This window comes from Dasypus novemcinctus, chromosome 5 (assembly GCF_030445035.2).
Source record: "Dasypus novemcinctus isolate mDasNov1 chromosome 5, mDasNov1.1.hap2, whole genome shotgun sequence".
Classification (NCBI taxonomy): domain Eukaryota; kingdom Metazoa; phylum Chordata; class Mammalia; order Cingulata; family Dasypodidae; genus Dasypus; species Dasypus novemcinctus.
The window spans coordinates 154,767,365-154,787,984 of NC_080677.1; the positions used below are offsets into that span (position 1 = coordinate 154,767,365).

General features: G+C 37.7%; 1 protein-coding gene across 4 annotated transcripts in view; it reads left to right on the forward strand.

Annotated features, from left to right (window-relative positions):
- ZNF438 (zinc finger protein 438) overlaps positions 1–20,620 on the forward strand; it is a 204,099-nt gene that overhangs the window by 81,701 nt on the left and 101,778 nt on the right. The gene's annotated exons all lie outside the window — the stretch shown is intronic.

Here is a 20,620-nt window from a genome sequence, read left to right on the forward strand (position 1 = left end):
TGGAGATTAAAAAACACACTTAAAACATTAATGGGCCAAAGAAGAAGTTGCAAGAGAAAGAAATGTCTCGAGACTAAGGAAAACAAGAACACAACATATTGGAACCTATGGGATCCAGCAGTCAGTGCCAAGAGGGCAGTTTATAGCACTCAATGCTTACATTAAAAAAGAAGAAAGAGCTAAAAATCAATGACCTAACTACACAGCTATAGGAACTAGAAAAAGAACAGCAAACTATTCCCAAAGCAAGTAGAAGGAATTGAAATAACAAAGATCAGAGCAGAAAGAAATGAAATTTAGAACAACAGAAACAAAAAAATAGAATATAATAAAACCAAAATTTGGTTCTTTGAGAAGATGAACAAAATTGACAAACCCTAGCTAGACTTAAAATGAAAAAAAAGAAGGTGCAAGTAAATAAAATCAGAAATGAAAATGGGAACATTACTACTGATCCCACAAAAATAAAAGAGATCATAAGGATTCTATAAACGTGCCGACAAACTAAACAAATATAGATGAAATAGAAAAATTCTTAAGAACATACAAACAACCTACATTGACTCTAGAAGATATATGAGACCTCAAAAACCATTCACAAGTGAAGAGAGTCAAAGAGTCATCAAAGACCTCCCAAAAATGAAAGGCCAGGACCAGGTAATTTCACAGGTGAATTCTCCCATGTATTCAAAGAAGATTTAATACCAATCTTACTCAAACTCTTCCAAAAATTTGAACAAGGAACAACACTACAAATTCATTCTATGAAGTCAATATCACACTAATGCCAAAGCCAGATAAAGATATTACAAAAAGTAGAAAATTACAGGCCCATTTCCCTAATGAATATGGATGCAGAAATCCTCAACAAAATGCTTGCTAATCTACTCCAACAACATATTGGAGTGGGTTTTATATTAGGCATGCAAGGGTGGTTCAACACAAGAAAATCAGCAGCATATATCATTAATAAGTCAAAGAAGAAAAATCACACAATTGGCTTAATACAGAAAAGGCATTTGACAAAATATGACTTCCTTTCTTGATAAAAATACTGCAAAAGATAGGAATTAAAGGAAACTTTCTCAACATGATAAAGGGCATGTATTAACCAAAGGGGTGCTGATGCAAACTACCAGAAATATGTTGGCATTTATAAAGCATATTTATTTGGGGTAGAAGCTTACAGTCACAAGGCCATAAAATGTAAGTTACTTCCCTCACCAAAGTCTGTTGCCATCCGTTGGAGTCAGCCTTCCTCTTCTTCCTAAGGCTCCATGGTCCCAGCTCCTAGCATCAGGCTTGCCACTCTCCTTGGAGCTCATTTCTTTCCAGGCTCAGCTGCTCTTTTCTCTCCACAAGGTCAACTGTAGACTATCAGGCTCATCTCTCTTCCAGGGCCGTGTCTATGGAGCACTCTCTCTTGCTGTGTATCTGCTTCTGTGTGTCTGCTTCCATGTGAAAGTCTGTTTTATCCCCACCATGGGAATGGGGACTCTGAGTCACCCTAATGACATGGTCAAATAAAAGCCCTAATCTTGATTTAGTAAAGTAAAAGTGAAACCTCTGAATCTAATACAGTGTAATATGCCCAGAGGACCAGACCAGTTTAGAAATACACAATCCAATATTTATTTTTGGAATTCATAAACAATACCAAACCGCCATGGGGCATATATGAAAAACCTGCAGCTAACATTGTACTCAACTGTTAAAGACTGAGAGCTTTTCTATTGAAATCGGGAACAAGACAAGGATGCCACTCTCACCACTGTTCAATATTGTGCTAGAGGTTCTAGCTAGAGCACCCTGGCAAGAAAAAGAAAATGAAAGGAATCTGAATCAGAAAGGAAAAAGTATAACTTTCGCTATTCGTAGGTGATACGATCTTCTACCTATAAAGTCCTGAAAAATCTACAACAAAACTAATAGAACTAATAAGTTCAGCAGAGTGACAGGATACAAGATTAATATGCAAAAATCAGTAGTGTTTCTATACACTACTAATGGACAATCTGAGGAGGAAGTCAAAGAAAGAATTCCATTTGCTGTAGCAACTAAAATAATCAAATATTTAGGAATAAGTTTAACCAAGGATGTAAAGTGTTTGTTTTCAGAAAACAACAATGCATTGCTAAAAGAAATTTTAAAAGACCTAAATAAATAAAAGAAAATTCCATGTTCATGGATTAGAAGACTAAATATTATTAAGATGCCAATTCTACCCAAATCGGTATACAGATTCAATGCACTCCAATAAAAATTACATCAGCCTTTTTTAAAGAAATGGAAAATACAATTATCAAATATATTTTCAAAGGTAAAGGTCCCTGAGTAGCCAAAAATTTCTTAAAAAAGAAGTGAAATCATATTACCTGGCTACGGTGGTAAAAAAGAGCAGAGTACTGGAATGAAGCTAAACACATAGACCAGTGGAACCAAATTGATGGTTCAAAAACAGACCCTCACATCTCTGGTTAAGTGATTTTTGACAAAGTTGTCAAACCCACCCAGCTGGGCCAGAACAGTCTACTCAACAAGTGCTGGGAGAACTAAATATCCATATTCAAAAGACAGAAAGAGGACCCCTATCTCATACCTTATATGAAAATTAACTCAGAATGGATCAAAGACCTAAATATAAATGATAGAATCATAAAACTCCTACAAGAAAATGTAGGGAAACATCTTTAACACCTGGTGGTAGGTGGTGGTTTCTTAAACCTTATACTGAAAGCACTAGCAATGAAAGAAAAAGTAGATAAATGGGACCTTCTCAAACTTAAGCACTTTAGTGTTTCAAAGAACTTAGTCTTGAAGTTGAAAGGCAGTCTACTCAATGGGAGAAAATATTTGGAAACCAATAAGCCATAAGGGTTTGATTTCCATGCTACATGAGGAGATCATATAGCTCAACAATAAAAGAGCAAATAACCCAATTTAAGAAAGGGCAAAAGACTTAAGTAGACATTTCTCCAAAGAGGAAATACAAATGGCAAAAAAGCACATGGCAAAATGTTTAATATTACTAGCTATAAGGGAAATGCAAACCAAAACAACAATGATATATCATCTCACATCTCATAGATGGCCATTATTTCAAAAAAGACAGAAAACAGTAAGTGCTGGAGAGGATGTGGAGAAATAGGAACACTCCTTCACTGTTGGTGAGAATGCAGCCTCTGGAAGACACTATGGCAGGTCCTCCAGAAGCTAAATATAGAATTGCCATATAATCCAGCAATCCCTCTGATAGGAATATAGCTAGAAGAACTGAAAACTGTGATGTGAACAGACATTTGTACACCAATATTCATAGTGGTCTTATTCACAATTGCCAAAAGATGGAAACAACCCAAGTGTCCATCAAATGATGAATGTATAAATAAACTGTGGTATGTACATATGATGGAATACTATGCTTCTGTCCCAAGAAGTGAAATTGGGATATACATGTGATAACATGGATGAACCTTGAAGATATTATGCTGAGTGAAATAAGCCAGACACAAAAGGACAATTATTATATGGTCTCACTAATGTGAACTAAATATCAAGGAAAAAACACATGGAGTTAAAGCCTGTAGTACGGGTTACTAAGAGATAGGATGAGGGCTGAGAAGGAGAAGTGATGCTTAATGTATATAGAAGCTTTAATTAGCTTGACTATAACAGTGTGGAAATGGATAGAGTTGATGGTAAACGTTATACTGAGTATAACTAAGACAACTGGTTTTTAAATGGGATTGTCATGAAAGGGGTAGTCTAGGGATGTAAATTTCAATCAACAGAAAGCTAGAGAATAATGTAGGGACTGAATAACATACTGAACCCAGAAGTGGATGAGAACTGTAGTTAATAGTACAAATACAAGAATATTCTTCTATGAACTAGAACAAATGTACATCGCTATTACAAGTTGGTAAGACTATGAAGATGCATGGGAAAAATATAATTAATTTAACCTGTGGACTATAGTTAACAGCAATATTGTATTACTCTTGCATCACTGTCAGAGTACTGTTTTGATAATATGGGGGTATGGAAAAAATATACCAAATAGATGCTATAGAACATAATTAGTGGTTATAGTCTAATGGTGTTATCTCATCATCTGTAACTAATACTCCACACAATGTAATGCATTGGTGAAGGGGTTTTGCTTGTGAATTCTTCACATTTGCATGATATGATTGTTTTGTAAGTTTACAACTTCTCTAATAAAATACACACATACACACACACACAATGTCATCTAATCATGTGCCAGGAAGAAGGTGAAGAGGGTTTGGTGTGATCTACCCAGTTTCTTCCATAATATGCCCCGCTTTCACTGTGAACTTTGCCAGGTTATCTGCGCACCCCCAATTTGTAATATGCACATGCCCAATTTATAATTGTGGACCTAAGAAAGGTAAACTCCCATTTAAAAACTAGAAAAATGGGAGACACATACCTTTCCTAGTCTGTAGTATTTCTAAAATCTCTCTAGACGGGCATTTTGAAGATCTTTCGTGAAGTTGGGGAAGTTCCTTGATTAAACACTCACTTTATTCTCTGGGAGGCATTCCTTTGTTCATTGTTCACCATGATCCCTGACGCCACCTTCTGGGAGGTTCTTCCTTGTCCATGATGTTCCTTGGTTGCATTTGAAGTGGGCGTTGGGGAGTGTGCAAGAAAGAGTTAACATAGTGGGCCTGACTGCTCTCCTTTGAAAAACCTTCTTGCAAGTTTGGTTCTTGGCAGGTGTCTGGGAACTTGGATTTGGGGAGGGTTCCCACCATTCTCTGATAAGATAGACTCACTTTGCCTAAACCTAAAATCTCTATGGTTTATGCTGACCTCTGCCTTCCTTCTGGAGTCTGGAGTTGGATGCATGCATGGCAGAGGCTGCCTAGTGATAGCCCCAATACAGACCCCAGGCCCTGAGTGTCCAGTGTACTTAGCTGGTTGGCAACATGTCACATGTATCATCACTAGTCATTGCTGAGGGAATTAAGCAACTCCACTGGGAGAGGACTTCTGCATGTTTATTTCTGAGCTCCTCCAGACTTTGCCTGCTGAGTCTTTTCTTTGTGCCAATTTTGGTCCATGTCCTTCCCTTGTATTAAATCATAGCTGTTAGTATGACTATATGCTGAGCCCTGTGAGTCCTCCTAATGCATCACTAAACCTGAGGTTGCTCCTGGGGACTTCCTGACATACAGAATATTCACCTTTTGGTGCCTCAATACAGCTTTCTTACCTTATTTCTTCCAGATAATTGTAGAATAGTCAAAGGCTCTTAAATATGAGTCGATGACTTCTTTGGCAATACTATTCCTTTAAAAACTTAGAAACCTTCTTACCTGTTTGAGCTGAGTCAGTTTTAAGTGCTAAAAACCACAGCCAATGTTTTTTCCTAGACCTTTTCCTCAGTTTTTCCTTATGTCTTTGCTTCTTCACCCCAGGTTTTCCTCCCTCAATTTTTATGGCTACTTTGAGGACATTTGAAATAAGCATGGGGAGAATCACAACCTTAATCTAATCTTTGTTGCAAGACTCAGGCATTTTGTTCAAGTGAGAAGTTTTACTAGGCCTCTGCCCCTCGAAGCATTTTCCATCTTATCTCTTGCTGTTGAGGCCTGTAAAGCAGTTGTTTTTTCTATGATACTCCAAATTCTGGAGTCTCCTTCCTTTCATTTCTGCAGCCAAACTGTAGATTCTTTCCTGCAGTTTTTCTTGTTATGCCTCCCTAAAGGCAGCCAGTAGTGGTAATACATGCTAACATCCTGATGCCCACCACTTTCCACAGAACTACAGATTCAGTAGTTACATGGTCTGTAGGCCACAGTTCTGCAAATGCTTTGTCTCTGCATCCATTGGGTTGCTAACTTCCCAGGCTTCAAAACAATTTCTTTGTCACTGCAGTCTACCACCAGGCCATAACGATGTATTTCGGGATTTTGTTACAGCAATGCCCTATATCTGAAACAAATATTAGATAGGATGTACATACAGCCCCCAAATCTAAGTATCTTTAAAAAGTAAGCTTATGTCTCACTTGAGTGATAGTCCTACACAGATGTTCATGATCAGTAACTCTGCTGGGCAGATGATTCTCCTGGGAAACCTTCCAGCAGTGACTCAGGGACCCAGGCTCTTTTTGTCAGTGCCTCCGACCACTTTCTAGAGCCTTCTCTCCTACATTCAGTTCTTGGATGGATAGTGGGGTAGTTTGAGACTGTGAGTACTCCAGAAAAGATCATGTCCTTAGGACTAATCCATTCCTGGGGGTATGAACCCATTGCAGGTGGGACCCTTTGATTAGATTACTTCAGGTAAGGGCCTTTGATTAGATTACTCTGGTTAGGTGTGACCCAGGGTGGGTCTTAATCCTCTTACTAGAGTCTTTTATAAATGGGGCAGATTTGGAGATACAGGGAGAAAAGACCCAGGTGCCCAAAGAGGAACCCACAGAAGCTGAAATCAGCAGAACCTGGGATAGAGAAAGCTACAGAAGGTGCAGTGGAGCTGGAGGAGGCAGAGACTGCAGATACTGCTATTGTGCCCTGTCATATGACAGGAGTCTGGGATCACTAGCAGCCATGTCCTCGGGGAGAGAGCTCCACCTGAAGCCTTGATTTGGACATTTTTCTCAGCCTTGGAACTGTAAGCTTGTAAGTTAGTAAATCCGCATTGTAAAAGCCAACCCATTTCTGATGTATTGCCTTGGTGTATGCCTTTAGCAAACTGAAACAGGTAGAGAGAGTAGGGGATTGTGCAGGAAGTGTTTGTGAACCTTCTGCCCACATTCCATGATCCAGATCTTAGTTCTAGTATTGAATCTAACCACAGAGGAGGCTGGGAAATGTAGATGAACTGTGAATCCAGGAAGAAGGGGAAACAGGTGTGATTATCTACCAGCCCTCTCAAACTGTCCGTTCTTGCCCTGGTCTCCTATGCCGGCTGATCTCTGGCTTCTTGGCTCTGCACCTGCTTTCCTGCTCACATGACTCTTTCTCACCCTTTTCTATAAACACCCTTGATTTTGGAGTCCTTTGTAGTTTGGAGTCAGCTAAATTCCTCTTCTCTCCTACTCACAGCCCTCATTCCAGCCAGTTCAGCCTCCAGCTGAGTACCAGCAGTGGTAAGTTTGAAGAGAAGAAAAGGAGATATCCAGAACTCTGCAGCACCTTTAGTGGTAGAGGTCACACTAGAAATTTTGCACCTTTAACATTCTAAGGTTTTGTAATTTGAATTGCCTTCAAGTGTAAAAGGGACTAGAAATCTATGGAGACAGAGCTAGAACTGACAGGTACACGTTACAGGGAGATAGACTTGTGCTCGGTGTAGTGAGCACTGCAGTGAATAAGGTGGTAATTATATCTGCAGGTAAACAGAACGGGCTGCATCATAAGATAGAAAGTTCTCAGTCACGGACAGCGTTCAAGTTGAGGCTGCTGGTTGAGGCTGATTAACCTCACAGTGATGGCAATAGAAGAAAAATATGCTGGAGTTGAGTGGGAAAGAGTTGATTTCTGAGGTCTTTCCAACTTTGAGATTATTTCTGTTTTTGGAATCTTGTTTTGTTAGGTCTTTTCAGAGTCCTCTGACTCTTTCTGTATTGGAGAGTTTTCTCCAATAAAATATAATGCCTTTTTAGTAAAAAATTCCAGTATTTTCGAGGAAAGAAGAGCTGCTATTAAGGTTGATTTCCAGACAGATTGGCCAGGTTCTCATCTCAGGAACTTACTCTGAGGCAATTTTTTCCTATCAATTTTTAATTTTTTAATTTATTTTGATTCATTTCTTTGTCTAAAATAAATAGCACCACACTCACATACGAGCTCCGTAATAGATTTTATTTATGCAACAAATGTTCACTTTGCTTCAGAAGTAGAGAGCACAGTATTTGGAAATAGGCTTGGTCAGTGAAACAGAAAATTCCTCTCAACTTTACCCTTATCCCAGAAGCTGTTTGAGAAGAAGTGACTATATTTTGAATGTTTCATTGTGGATGAAACAGCCATACCCTTTTCTTCTTTAAAATACACAAAAAATAGCCTCTGACTACCAGAGAAGTGTTTTTAATTAGGCCTGAATAAGGTAATGATCATGCACATCCATGCTTGCAATAACCACTGAACTTTGGAACTTGAAATTGGTGGTTATAAGAGAATGATTTTTCAGGGTCACTGTGATATAGAAGTGCTGTATATTTGATCAGTTCTGGTAGCTAGTACCTAAATGATAGGATGGGCAGCTACGTGTTGCTATGTGCCTCCAGCCTAGCTCGGCTTCCTTCAGCAATTGGACCTGTTCCACCTGGCATGTGCCTGGTACCCTCTGTGAAGTCAGTATTCTAATGAGGACATTGTCCTGACTCTTGAAGGAAGACCTGAACTCCTTAACCTGTCTTCACCTTGAGACCCTACCTGTTCTATCTTCTCTAGGTTCCTGACTTTGCTTCCCCTTTCCCATTGACCCTATCTGTGTCCTTTAGATTTAACTCCTCCTTCGTCCTGGTTGCCATCTTGACTTTTCCTAAACAACACTGCCTCTCTGACCTGGTACTTACACTTTGGATTATCTCCTGTATGGATAGTCCTGTCTTGAGGGAGCCAAGGATCCTCCTGGGAGGAGAGAGAGATGGTAGCACCTCCTTGATTGTAAACATGAAATAAACATTGTACGTGTAATGGTCCTTGATCTCTTTCTCCAGGGCAATTGAGACTCGCTTTTTTCACATGGTCTTAGCAGAAGCGTGATACATCCTACCCTAACTAAGGGCAATAATGAAGTAATAAATGAAAATGGGGAGGAAAAAGTAGTTCTCAAATATAGTCACACTTCTCTCTGTCAAACTCTCAAACTCCACGCCTTAGAACAATTCTGAGAGTGAGGAATGAAGCAAAAGAGACTTCATATAGATGATGTTTGAAATACAGGCCCCAAGTGATATGTGTAATTTAGAGCCTGTTTGTTTACTTGTTTTTGCCTTAATAATAATAAGTCACATAACATGGTATTCAAAGCTTTTTGTATTTTAACACAGTTAATCCTGAGTGCCATCCTGTGAGGTATCTAGAATGGTGAATCCTCTCCAGAAGGTTTTCAAATTACTTTGCCCAGATCCATTAGAGGAATCACTGTCTGTGGTAGCTGTAGCCTTACAAAATTTATTTCTTAAATAAGACCAGGAAGTTGAAATGACTTGTTGGCCCATGGGCTGCAGAATGGAAATGAAAGGCATGAAAACATCAGTCTCATTGTATATCTACACTGGAGTTATACAAGGTACATTGTCAACGAGCAGTATTATTTTGAGAGGGATCTTTTTTTCTGAGCAGTAGATCTCAAAAAAATGGGCTTCAAGTATTCAGTAAACCATGCTGTACACAGATGTAATGTCATCCAGGCTTTTTATGACATTTCTAGAGCTCAGAGTAGATAAGCGTAATACTTCAGGGCCCTGGAATTCTCAGAATGGTAAATGAGCATTGGCTTCAACTTCAAGTCACCAGCTGCATTAGCCCCTAACAAGAGTCAGCCTGTCCTGTGAAGTTTTGAAGCCAGACACTGACTTCTACTCTCTAGGTGTGAAAGTCTTAAGATGGCATCTTCTTCCAATAGAAGGCAATTTCATGTACATTGAAAATCTGGTGCTTAGTGTAGTCACTTTCATCAGTGATCTTAGAGCTCCTGGATAACTTGCAGCTTCTACAACAGTGCTTGCTGCTTCACCTTGCATTTTTATGTTATGGAAATGGCTTCTTCCCTTTAAACCTCATGAACCAACCTCTGCTAGCTTCAGACTTTTCTTTGGCAGCTTTGTCACCTCTCAACCTTTGTAGAATTGAAGAGAGTCAGGGCGTGTACTGGAATACGCTTTGGTTTAAGAGAATATTGTGGCTGTTTTGATTTTCTCTGCAGACCGCAAGAACTTTCTGCATATCAGCAATAAGGCTGTTTCACTTTATCATTCATGCATTCATTGGAGTACACTTTTAGTTTTCTTAAAGGACTTTTCCTTCACATTCACAACTTGGCTAATTGTTTCCTGCAAAAGCCCAAGATTTCAGCCTATCTTGGCTTTTGACATGTCCATTTAAATTTTAGACTCAGCTAGTCAGTTTCTACACACACACACACACACACACACACAACACAAGCCTGCTACATTTTCATAGAAATGCATTAAATTTAAGGATCATTTTAGGGAGACCTGACATCTAAACAATATTAATGTTCCAGTCCATGAATTTCATGTCTTTCTATTTTAGGTCTTTTTTAGTGTTTCGTACTAATGTTTGGTAGTTTTTATTGCACAAATCTTACACATGTTTTGATTAATTTATCCTTAAGTATTTATATATTTTTTGCAATTGTAAATGGTATTCTTATTTTAAGTTTCAATTTCCAATTGTTTGTTGATTTTGTATATATATCTTGTATCCTGCAACGTTGTTATATTCAATTTTCAATACTAGTGGCTTTTCTGAGATTACTTAGCATTTTCTTTTTACATGATCTTTTTGTCTACAAATAATATTTTACTTCTTCCTTGTCAATTTATATATATTTTGTTTCGTTTTACTGCCTTACTACACTGCCTAGGGCCTCCTGCAATATTAGAGAGGAGAGATGGTGAGTATCCTTGCTTTGTTCCCCATCATAGGGGCATTCTATCTTTTGCCATTAAATGAGATTTTTAGATGGACATTTTATGTAGACAATCAGGTTGAGAAAGTTCCCTTATATTTCTAGTTTCATGAATGGCTACTGAATTTCATTCTTTTTCTACACATACTGACAAGATCATATGACTTTTCCTTTATTCTATTAAAGTGGTGATTTATCTTGCTGGATTTTAAAATGTTAAGCCAACTTTGTATTCCTGGAATAAATCCACTTTTTACATACTGCTAATAATTTGCTAATGGTTTCTTAATTTTTTCATCTAAACTTATGAAGGATATTTGTTCATCGTTTTCTTTCCTTATAATGTCTTTATTGATTTTGGTATTGGTATAATGCTGGTGTCCTAAAATGAATTGGGGTGTTCTCCCTTCCTTTACTTTCTGTATTATTTCTTCTTTAAATGTTTGATAGAATTCATCAGTTAAAACATGTTATGACCTGAAGTTTTCTTTTGGGGGGTGGTTAACTAGGAATATAATAACTTTAATAGATACAAGCATACCTTGTTTTGGTATGTTTCACTTTATTGTGCTTTGCGGTATTGCATTTTTTTTTTTTCACAACTTGAAGGTTTGTGGCATCTGTGTCAAGCAACTCTTATCAACATGATTTTTCCCAACAGCTCACTTTGTCTTTTTGTGTAATATTTTGGTAATTCTCACACTATTTCAAACTTTTTCATTATCTTTATATCTGTTATGGAGAGCTGTAATCAGGGATTTATTTTGTAATAGAATTTTATTGATGTATATCATTCATACATGAACATCCATGTGGCAGTTTCAGATTATTTCATAAATCCCAAAAAGAAAAAGATTGTTTGTAAACTAATCTATTCCTTTGGATGTGATAGTAAACTAATCTATTCCTCTGGATGTGATACCCTTTGTTGTATTAGATTTAGTTGAGGGATCTTTGATTAGATTACCTGTTAAGATTGCTTTTAGGGCTTTTTTGATTTGACCCCTTCAGTAAGACATGACTCGGGCTGAGTCCTTGCCCCCTTGCTGGTATGATATAAATGGACCCTCACAGAGACACACAGGAAGAGACAATACTGTCATTTTTGATCCTGCCATGTGTGAAGAAAGAAGACTCAAAACAGCTGAGGCCCCAGGGAGAGATTAGTCATTTTGCCTGATATTTTACAGCTAAAATCAGAAGGAGAACAGAACGGTGGAGAGTGATATAGAAGGGCCTGGAAAGAAACGAGGAGAGAGAAGACTCTTGGATCGCTTAGGCACGAAGCCTCAAGAAGCTCCACCCACAGAACTCAAAAGGAATAGGAAGCTGTGAGGGGAAGGAGAGACCAGGAAGAGATTTAGTTCATATTAAAGAGACCATACAATATTTGTCCTTTTGTGTCTGACTGATTTCACTCAACACAGTATCCTCTAGATTCATCCATTCGTTCATATGCATCCTGATTTCATTTCTTCTTACAGCTGCATAGTATTCCTATATAAATACACACACATAAATATATGTCTTATACACACATGCATATCACATTTTGTTTATCCATCAGTTGATGGACACTTGGGCTGGTTCCATGTTTTAGTAATTGTGAATAATGCTGCTATGAGCATCAGTGCGCAAATGTCAGGTCATGTCCTTGCTCCCAGTTCTTCTGACTATATTCCTAGGGACGGTGTTGGTGGATCATATGGCAGTTCTACATTCAGCTTCTTGAGGAACTGCCAAACTGTCTTCCACCATTCTACGTCCTCACCAACAGTGCTGTCACTGTTTCTCTACTTCCTTTCCGTCACTTGTTGTTTTCTGTTTTTGTTTTTTTTTAATAATGGCCGTTCTATAAGGTGTGAAACGGTATCTCATTGTAGTTTTGATCTGCATTTCCCTAATAGCTAGTGATGTTAAGCATTTTCTAATGTGTTTTTTGGCCGTTTGTATTTCCACTTTGTAAAAATACCTATTAAAGCTTTTGCCTAGTTTTTAATTGGGTTGCTTGTCTTTTTATCATTGTGCTGTCTGAACTCTTTTATATAACAAATGCTTATTGGATCTGTAGTTTCCAAAATTTTCTCCCATTGAGTAGGCTACCTTTTTACTTTCTTGGTAAAGTCTTTTGAAGAAAAAAGTGTTTAATTTTGAGGAGGTGCCATTTATTTATTTTTTCTTTTGTTGCTTTGGGTGTAAGGTTTAAGAAACTACCACCTACCATAAGATCTTGAAGATGTTTTCCTAAATTTTCTTCTAGGAGCTTTATAGTTGTAGCATTTGTATTTAGGTCCTTGATCCATTTTAGTTAATTTTTATATAAGGCGTGATGTATCTTTCTTTCTATTGGATATGGATAGCCAGTTCTCCCAGCACCATTTGTTGAATACACTGTTCTGGCCTAGCTGGGTGGGCTTGATAGCCTTGTGGAAAATCACTTGACCATGAATGTGAGGGTCTATTTCTGAGTTCTTGATTTGGTTCCATTAGTCAATATATCTATCCTTATGTCAGTACCATGCTGTTTTTTCGGTTTTGTTTTGATTTTATCATTGTAGCTAAATAATATGCTTTAGAGTCAGGAAGTGATAGTCCTCCAACTCCATTCTTTTATAAGATATTTTTGGCTATTTGGGGTCCCTTATTCTTCCAAATAAATTTGATATTTGGTTTTTACATTTCTGCAAAAAAGGCTTGGGATTTTTATTGAGATTGTGTTGAGTCTGTAAATCAGTTTGGGTAGAATTGGCATCTTAACTATATTTAGTCTTCTAGTCCATGAACATAGAATGCCCTTTGATTTATTTAAGTCTTTGATTTCTTATAGCAGTGTTTTGTAGTTTTCTGAATACAGGTCCTTAATGTCCTTGGTTAAGCTTATTCCTAAATATTTGATTCTTTTAGTCACTATTGTAAATAGATCTTTTTTCTGATTTCCTCCTTAGATTGCTCATCAGTAGTATACAGAAATGCTACTAATTTTTGCATATTAATCTTGTATCCCAACACTTTGCTGAAATCATTTGTTCGAGTAGCTTTGTTCTGGGTTTTTCAGGATTTTCTAGATAAAGAATCATATCATTAGTGACTAGTGAAAGTTTTGCTTCTTCTTTTCCTGTTTGGGTGCCTTTTATTTCTTTATCTAGCGTGATTACTCTAAGTAGAACTTGTAGCAAAATACCGAATAACTGTGTTGGCAGTGGGCATCCTTATCTTGCTCCTGATCTCGGTGGGAAAACTTTCAGTCTTTCACCATTGAGTATAATACTAGCTGTGGATTTTCCATATATGGACTTTACCATGTTGAGAAAGCTTCCTTCTATTCCTATATGTGGGGTGTTTTTTATCAAGAAAGGATGCTCTATTTTGTCAAATGTCTTTTCTGCAACAATTTAGAGGATCGTGATTTTTCTTCTTCAATTTATTTATTTGGTTTATTACACTAATTGATTTTCTTGTGTTGAAAACCCTTGCATACCTGGGATAAAACTCACTTGATCATGGTATATAATTCTTTTAATGTGCTTTCAGATTCAGTTTGCAAATATTTTAAGGATTTTTGCATCTATATTCATTAGAGATAATTGGTCTGTAATTTTCTTTTTTCATAGTGTATATATCTGCTTTTGGTATTGGGGTGATGTTGGCTTAATAGAATGAGTTTGGCAGCATTCTTGCCTGTTCAGTTTTTTTGGAAAGCTTGAACAAGATTGATATTAGATCATCTTTGAATAACTGGTAGAATTCACCTGGGGCTTTTCATCTTTGGGAGATTTTTGATGACTATTTAAATCTCTTTATTTGTGATTGGTTTGTTGTGGTCTTGTGGTTGGTTTGTTTAGGTTTTCTAGATCTTCTAGGGTCAACGTAGGTTTTTTGTGTGTTTCTGGAAATTTGTTCATCTCATTTACATTGTCTAGTTTTTTGGTGTACAGTTTATAGTAACCTCTTATGATTTCTTCCTTGGGGTTAGTAATAATGTCCCCACTTTCATTTTTTAGTTTATTTATTTGCATCTTCTTTCTTTTTTTTTTTTTTTTTTTTTTTTTACTTTTTATGCCTTTGCATTTTATTTTATTTTATTTTTTTTAATTTTTTTATTTTTTATTGAATTTGTAATAATATTACATTAAAAATATATATGTGAGGTCCCATTCAACCCCACCCCCCACCCCCCCTCTCCCCCCCCCAACAACACTCGTTCCCATCATCATGACACATCCATTGGATTTGGTAAGTACATCTTTGGGCACCTCTGCACCTCATATACATTGGTTCACATCATGGCCCATACTCTCCTCTATTCCATCATGTAGGCCCTGTGAGGATTTACAATGTCCGGTGATTACCTCTGAAGCACCATCCAGGGCTTCTTTCTTTTTTCTTTGTCATATTCTAAGCTAAGGAATTGTAGATTTTGTTGATCTTCTCAAAGAACCGATTTTTGGTTTTGTTGATTCTCTTTTTTTTTTTGTCCTTGATTTCATTTATTTACTGAATTCTCTTGTAAGTTCTTTGACCCACTGATTATTAAGAGTGTGCTGTTTAATCTCCATATATTTATGAATTTTCTCCTTTTCCGTTCATTATTGATTTCCAGCTTCATTCCATTATGATCAAAGAAAGTATTCTGTATAATTTCAATCTTTTAAAATTTATTGAGACCTCTCTTGTTACCCAATATATGGCCTGTCTTGGAGAAGAATCCATGTGTGCTTGAAAAGAAGGTATGTCCTGCTGTTTTGGAGTATAATGTTCTATAAATGTCTTAGTTCTTGTTCATTTATCATATTATTTAAGCTCTCTGTTTCATTATTCTGTCTAGATGTTCTAGCCAATGCTGAGAGTGGTGTATTGAAGTTTCCAACTGTCGTTATAGAGATGTCTATTTCTCCCTTCAGTTTTGGCAATGTGTGCCTCATGTATCTTGCAGCACCCAGGTTAGGTATATAAATATTCATCACAGTTATTTCACCTTGGTGTATTGCCCCTTTTATTAATTCATAATGACTTCCTTCATCCCTTAGAACAGTTTTGCATTTAAAATCTATTTTGTCCAATATTAGCATCACTTCTCCAGCTCTTTTTTTCTTCTTCTTTGGTTACTATTTGCATGGAATATCTTTTTTTTTTAAAGAGTTGTTTACTTATTTCTCTCCCTTTCCCTCCACCATTGTCTGCTCTCTGTGTCCACTCGCTGTGTGTTATTTGGTGTCCACTTGCACCCTTGGAGGCACCAGGAAGCTGCATCTCTTTTTTGTTGCATCATCTTACTGTGTCAGCTCTGTGTGTGTGTGGCACCTCTCCTGGGTGGGCTGTGCTTTTTTTCACGCGGGGCGGCTCTCCTTGCAGGGCTCACTCCTTGCGCATGGGGCACCCCTACATGGGGGACACCCCTGCATGGCATAGCACTCCTTGTATACGGCAGCTCTGTGCATGAGTCAGCTCACCACATGGGTCAGGTATAGAACCCTGGACCCTCCCATAGGGTAGGCAGACATTCTATCAGTTGAGCCATATCTGCTTCCCTGCATGGAATATCTTTTTCCATCCTTTCACTTACAACCTGGTTGTGTCCTTAATCTGAACTGAGTCTTTTATAGACAGCATATAGATGGTTCATTTTCTTTTTCCATTCCATCAGTCTTTGTCTTTTGATTTGGGAGGTCAAGCCATTAACATTCAAAGTTATTACTATAAATAGGGGTTCTTATCAAGGGGTCCATGAGCTTGAATTGAAGTTAAAAAAAAACATTCTTGTGGGGACATGTTGGTGCAGGCATGATATATTTATTAAGTAATCCACCATATAGTGTGGACTTAGTAAGGGTTCTGTGGCTCTCACCTGAGTGGCAAAGGGGTCCATGGAACGAAAAAAGGTTTAGGACCCCCTGCTATAAAGGCATAACTTACTTTGCCCATTTTATGGTTTGACTTTCCATTGTCATATCTATTGCCTTTTAACCCTTTAATTTATCCTTCCTTATAATCTTCATTTCGACATTCTTCTCCAAGTCTCTTGGACTTGTTTTTTCCTTTCAGGCTGCATCACTCCATGTAGTATCTCTTGTAATTCTGGTCTTTTGGTAACATACTCTCTGTTTTTGTTTGTCTCTTAAGACTTTAAAGTCACCCTCATTTTTGAAGGATGGTTTTGCCAGATATAAAATTCTTGGCTGGCAGTTTTTCTCTTTCAGTATCTTTGATACTTTCTTCTTAGTCTCTAAGGTTTCTGATGAGAGGTTGGCACTTATTGCAATTTCCTTGTATGCGATGCTTTGCTTTTTCTTGCTCCTTTCAGAATCCTCTCTTTATCTCTGATATTTGTCATTCTGAATAGTAGGTGTCTTGGAGTACGTCTATTTGGACTTATTCTGTTGGGGTGCATTGTCCTTAGATATTGATATTTATGTCCTCCTTAAGGGTTGGGAAGTTTTAGGTCACTATTTCCTCAAATATTCAAATATTCTTTTTGCTCCCTTTCCATTCTCTTCTCTAGGATACTGATAATGCATGTTTGTGTGTTTTGTACTGTTCAATTCCCTGAGACCCTGTTCAGTTTTTTCATTCTTCTATCTGCTCTCCTATCTTTCTTGGTTCACATGTTCTGTCCTTGAAATAACTAATTCTGTCTTTGAGCAATTCAAAATTGTTGTTATGGCCTCTATTATATTTTTAATTTCAAACATTGTGTCTTTCATTCCCATCAGCTCTGTTACTTTTCTTTGCAGGCTTTCAAATTGTTTTTTTATGCTCTCCCAGTGTCTTCTTAATATCCTTTATCTCTTTAGTCATATTTTCTTTCAGTTCTTTGAATTGATTGTCTTAAAGCCTGTATCTTGTCAGGGTATTTGGTTTGTGCCTTTGCCTAAACCATCTCTTCCTGTTTCTTAGTATGGCTTGTAATTTTTGCTGATGTCTAGACATCTGAATGTGTTGGTGAATTCACTATGGTGGTCAGTTTGTCTGCCTTTCCTAGTGTTCTTTTTTCTTTTTTTTTTAACTGATCTTCTTTGTTTTTTTGTTCACCTTATTCTAAGTCTTTAAAATTGCCCAGCTTATGTTATCAAATGTAAGCCAGGGACTCACTACTGGAGGGCAGATTTTTCTCCCAGGGGTGGGTGTAAAGAGACTAAAATCAGTTTTTCTCCTTGTACTTTCTTGGCAAGCCAGGAGAGATGGTGCTCATCAGGGAACTTGGGTGTTTCTTTTAACTTCCTCTTTCCTGTATTTCTGGTCTGGCCAGAGCCAGGATTCAAAGCAGGATTTGCTGACCGAATTCACTGAGGAAGAGCCCTCCAATGCATCTCCCTCCTCCCTTTGACGAGCTAACAGGGAGGAAGATGTCTCTTCCCCTCTCAGTTGACTGCAATGAGCCCAAAGTTTTATCCCAGCTTAATATCTTGTGGGTGGGAGATTGTTGTTTCAGGTTCTTCATCTCTCTGTTCCTCATCCTCTTGGGAGTTGTGTAACACTGACCGCAAAGCAGGTCCCTCAGACAGCTCTTGGTCCTTTCTCCATTGTTTTTGTGTGAGTTGATCCCTGCTTGCCTATTCCAGCACTATCTTCCTGGAACTCTACTACCTCAGTTTATATTTCCTTATAAATCTTTTTACTTCTTACAATATTTCTTTTTGGTATGTTCTTAAAAGTGGAGCATCATTGGATTTTATTTTTTTACCCTAATCAGAACCTTTGTCTTTTAACAGATAATTTTAACTCATTTATATTTACTGTCAAAAGTGATCGAATTGGTTTTACTACCTTGATTTTGCTTTAAGCTTTCTGTTTTAAATTCTTTGTTTCTATTGTGTTCAGCATTTTTTTTTTGCTATATGATGTAATGATTTATCTTTGTTTTATAGTGATTTTGACTTTTTAAACTTATGGTTTCTCTGAAAGACTTGTGTCTTATTTCATGTCTGCTAGGGATTATTTGAAAGTTTTTCTAAAATTTAAATCTATGTAATACTTATAAGTAATAGTCAAGAAGGAGATGGCATCTTTTTATTTCCCTCAGTATGCCATGGCAGATTTAATAGGATTTTATGTATCTTCTTCTCAGTCTTCATTACTATAATCTGAGATTTTCATGTTAGGGTATTACTAATTTTTACTTTAAAATAATTTATAAAATATTTATTTTATGGACATAATGATTATGAAAAATCCTAAGGTTGCCTCAAATTGAAATGAATTGCCTGTGTTTTCTAGGTATATATTAAAATGAACATTAAGAAAGTTGTTAAAATAGTTTGTGTTTTATTATATTACTCTTAACTATTTTGAAAAATCTATTCACATTATGTCTTAGGAAGACTTTCTTTTCATTTTCCTTGCTGCCCACCTTCAGGTCATTCCCCTGCTCATTAGATCCAGGAACAAAGAAGAAGTAGACGGAGTCATATTTGAAATTAAAATCTTAAATTCTGAGTTTTGCTGTGCTGTAGCAAACTATAAAATCCAGAAGATGTTTGGGATTATTGAATGGATTTTTTGGTGGTGGGTGGAGGAGGGTTACTAGTTACTCTAGTAAGCTTGTTTTCTAAAATGCCACTGTCACTTACTTTATCAGGTCGCACCTGACCTGACATTTAGATTCTCGGTGATATTTGTTCAGTCGTAGAAGCTGTGCTTGCTGCTTAGAGCTCTGAGAGGCTGTTAGCCTACTTTGAATGCTTCCATTTTCATTCCCTCTCTATAATAAGGATGCTTGCATGGGGCTTTCCCAGGTTTGTTTTTGTTTGTTTTTGTTTTCAGAACTTGCCTGAGGACCTTTTAGGGAATCAGGGTCTTAGAGGATGCCCAGCCTTGTCTTGGAAATGCCCATAGAGTTGCTAGGGATAATATCTTTAAGAAAACAGTGCTGTTGCCAGGTTAGTTTTAGAGATGGAAGGCTTGTCCTTCTCATATTTTTTTAGCAGATAATTATGTAGCTGGACTACCAAGATGTAGAGAGTTGAGGTCAAGCTGAGAACAGCCTCTTCGGGATTGCCAGGTCAGCGAGGTTCTTGGCAAGAGCGTGTCTAGTGTGGTCTTTTGGAAAGCCCATGGGCTGCGGAGGGAGGAAGGCCTTTATTCTAGCCTCGGTCCTGTTGTTTATCTTTGTGACCATAGCAGATCACTCAACTTTTCTGGACCTCACACTCGCTCTATTATTAAATGAAGAAGATGGCTCGCTCTCTAAGATCCTTTCTAGCTTTCCAATTCCATGACGGACCCAGGCGCCAGGAGCTTCCATTTGACAGCATTTTTATTTTTAATTTCATCAGGCAAAGGAGCCAGCTTCATTTCATCTTGTAAATTCAAGAGAAATAAATCATTTCTCTTACTACTCTGAGTAAATAGGATAGGAAGGCAGGGTCACATGTGGTTTATGTATTTATGCTCTGACCTAATATTAGGTCAGCGACACATGTTGTGGTTGATTGTCCTAATTATGACACCTGGAAGTAATCCGGTAATAGAATGAGTCAGTAGAATGCTAAATCACCATTTTTCCCCCTGAGGCAACCAGGAAGCGTTTTTATCTAGATTCTCAGGGTTTTCGCCTTTCTATTGGAATTTGTGAGTGTTTTGAGATTAAGGGTGCTGGGAAGTGGCCTGGCCGTGTGGTCACAGTTTGACATCAGGCTCAGGTCACACTGCAGGTCTTTCATTGATGAGCTCCTGAGTGGTAAAAGGCTGAAGCTGTATTTCACAAGGTCAGCAGTGCTGCCCGAGCCGGCTATGTGTCATAGCTGAGCTGGGCATGGTCACAGGCAGGATGGGCAAAAAGAGTTTTCAAATAATGAGCATGCCACAATTGTGAAAGAGCCAGGAAACAGTGCTGACTGAATACAATTTCAGCGGTCAAAGTGACTCTTTTTGAAGAAAGGCTTTGCTCTGGCAGTTTCTGGAGGAAGGGCCCCAGCAAAGCCTCCCTTTGCAACAGCTCAGGAAAGCTGGGGTGTTGGACATTGGTTGCATCTGTCCT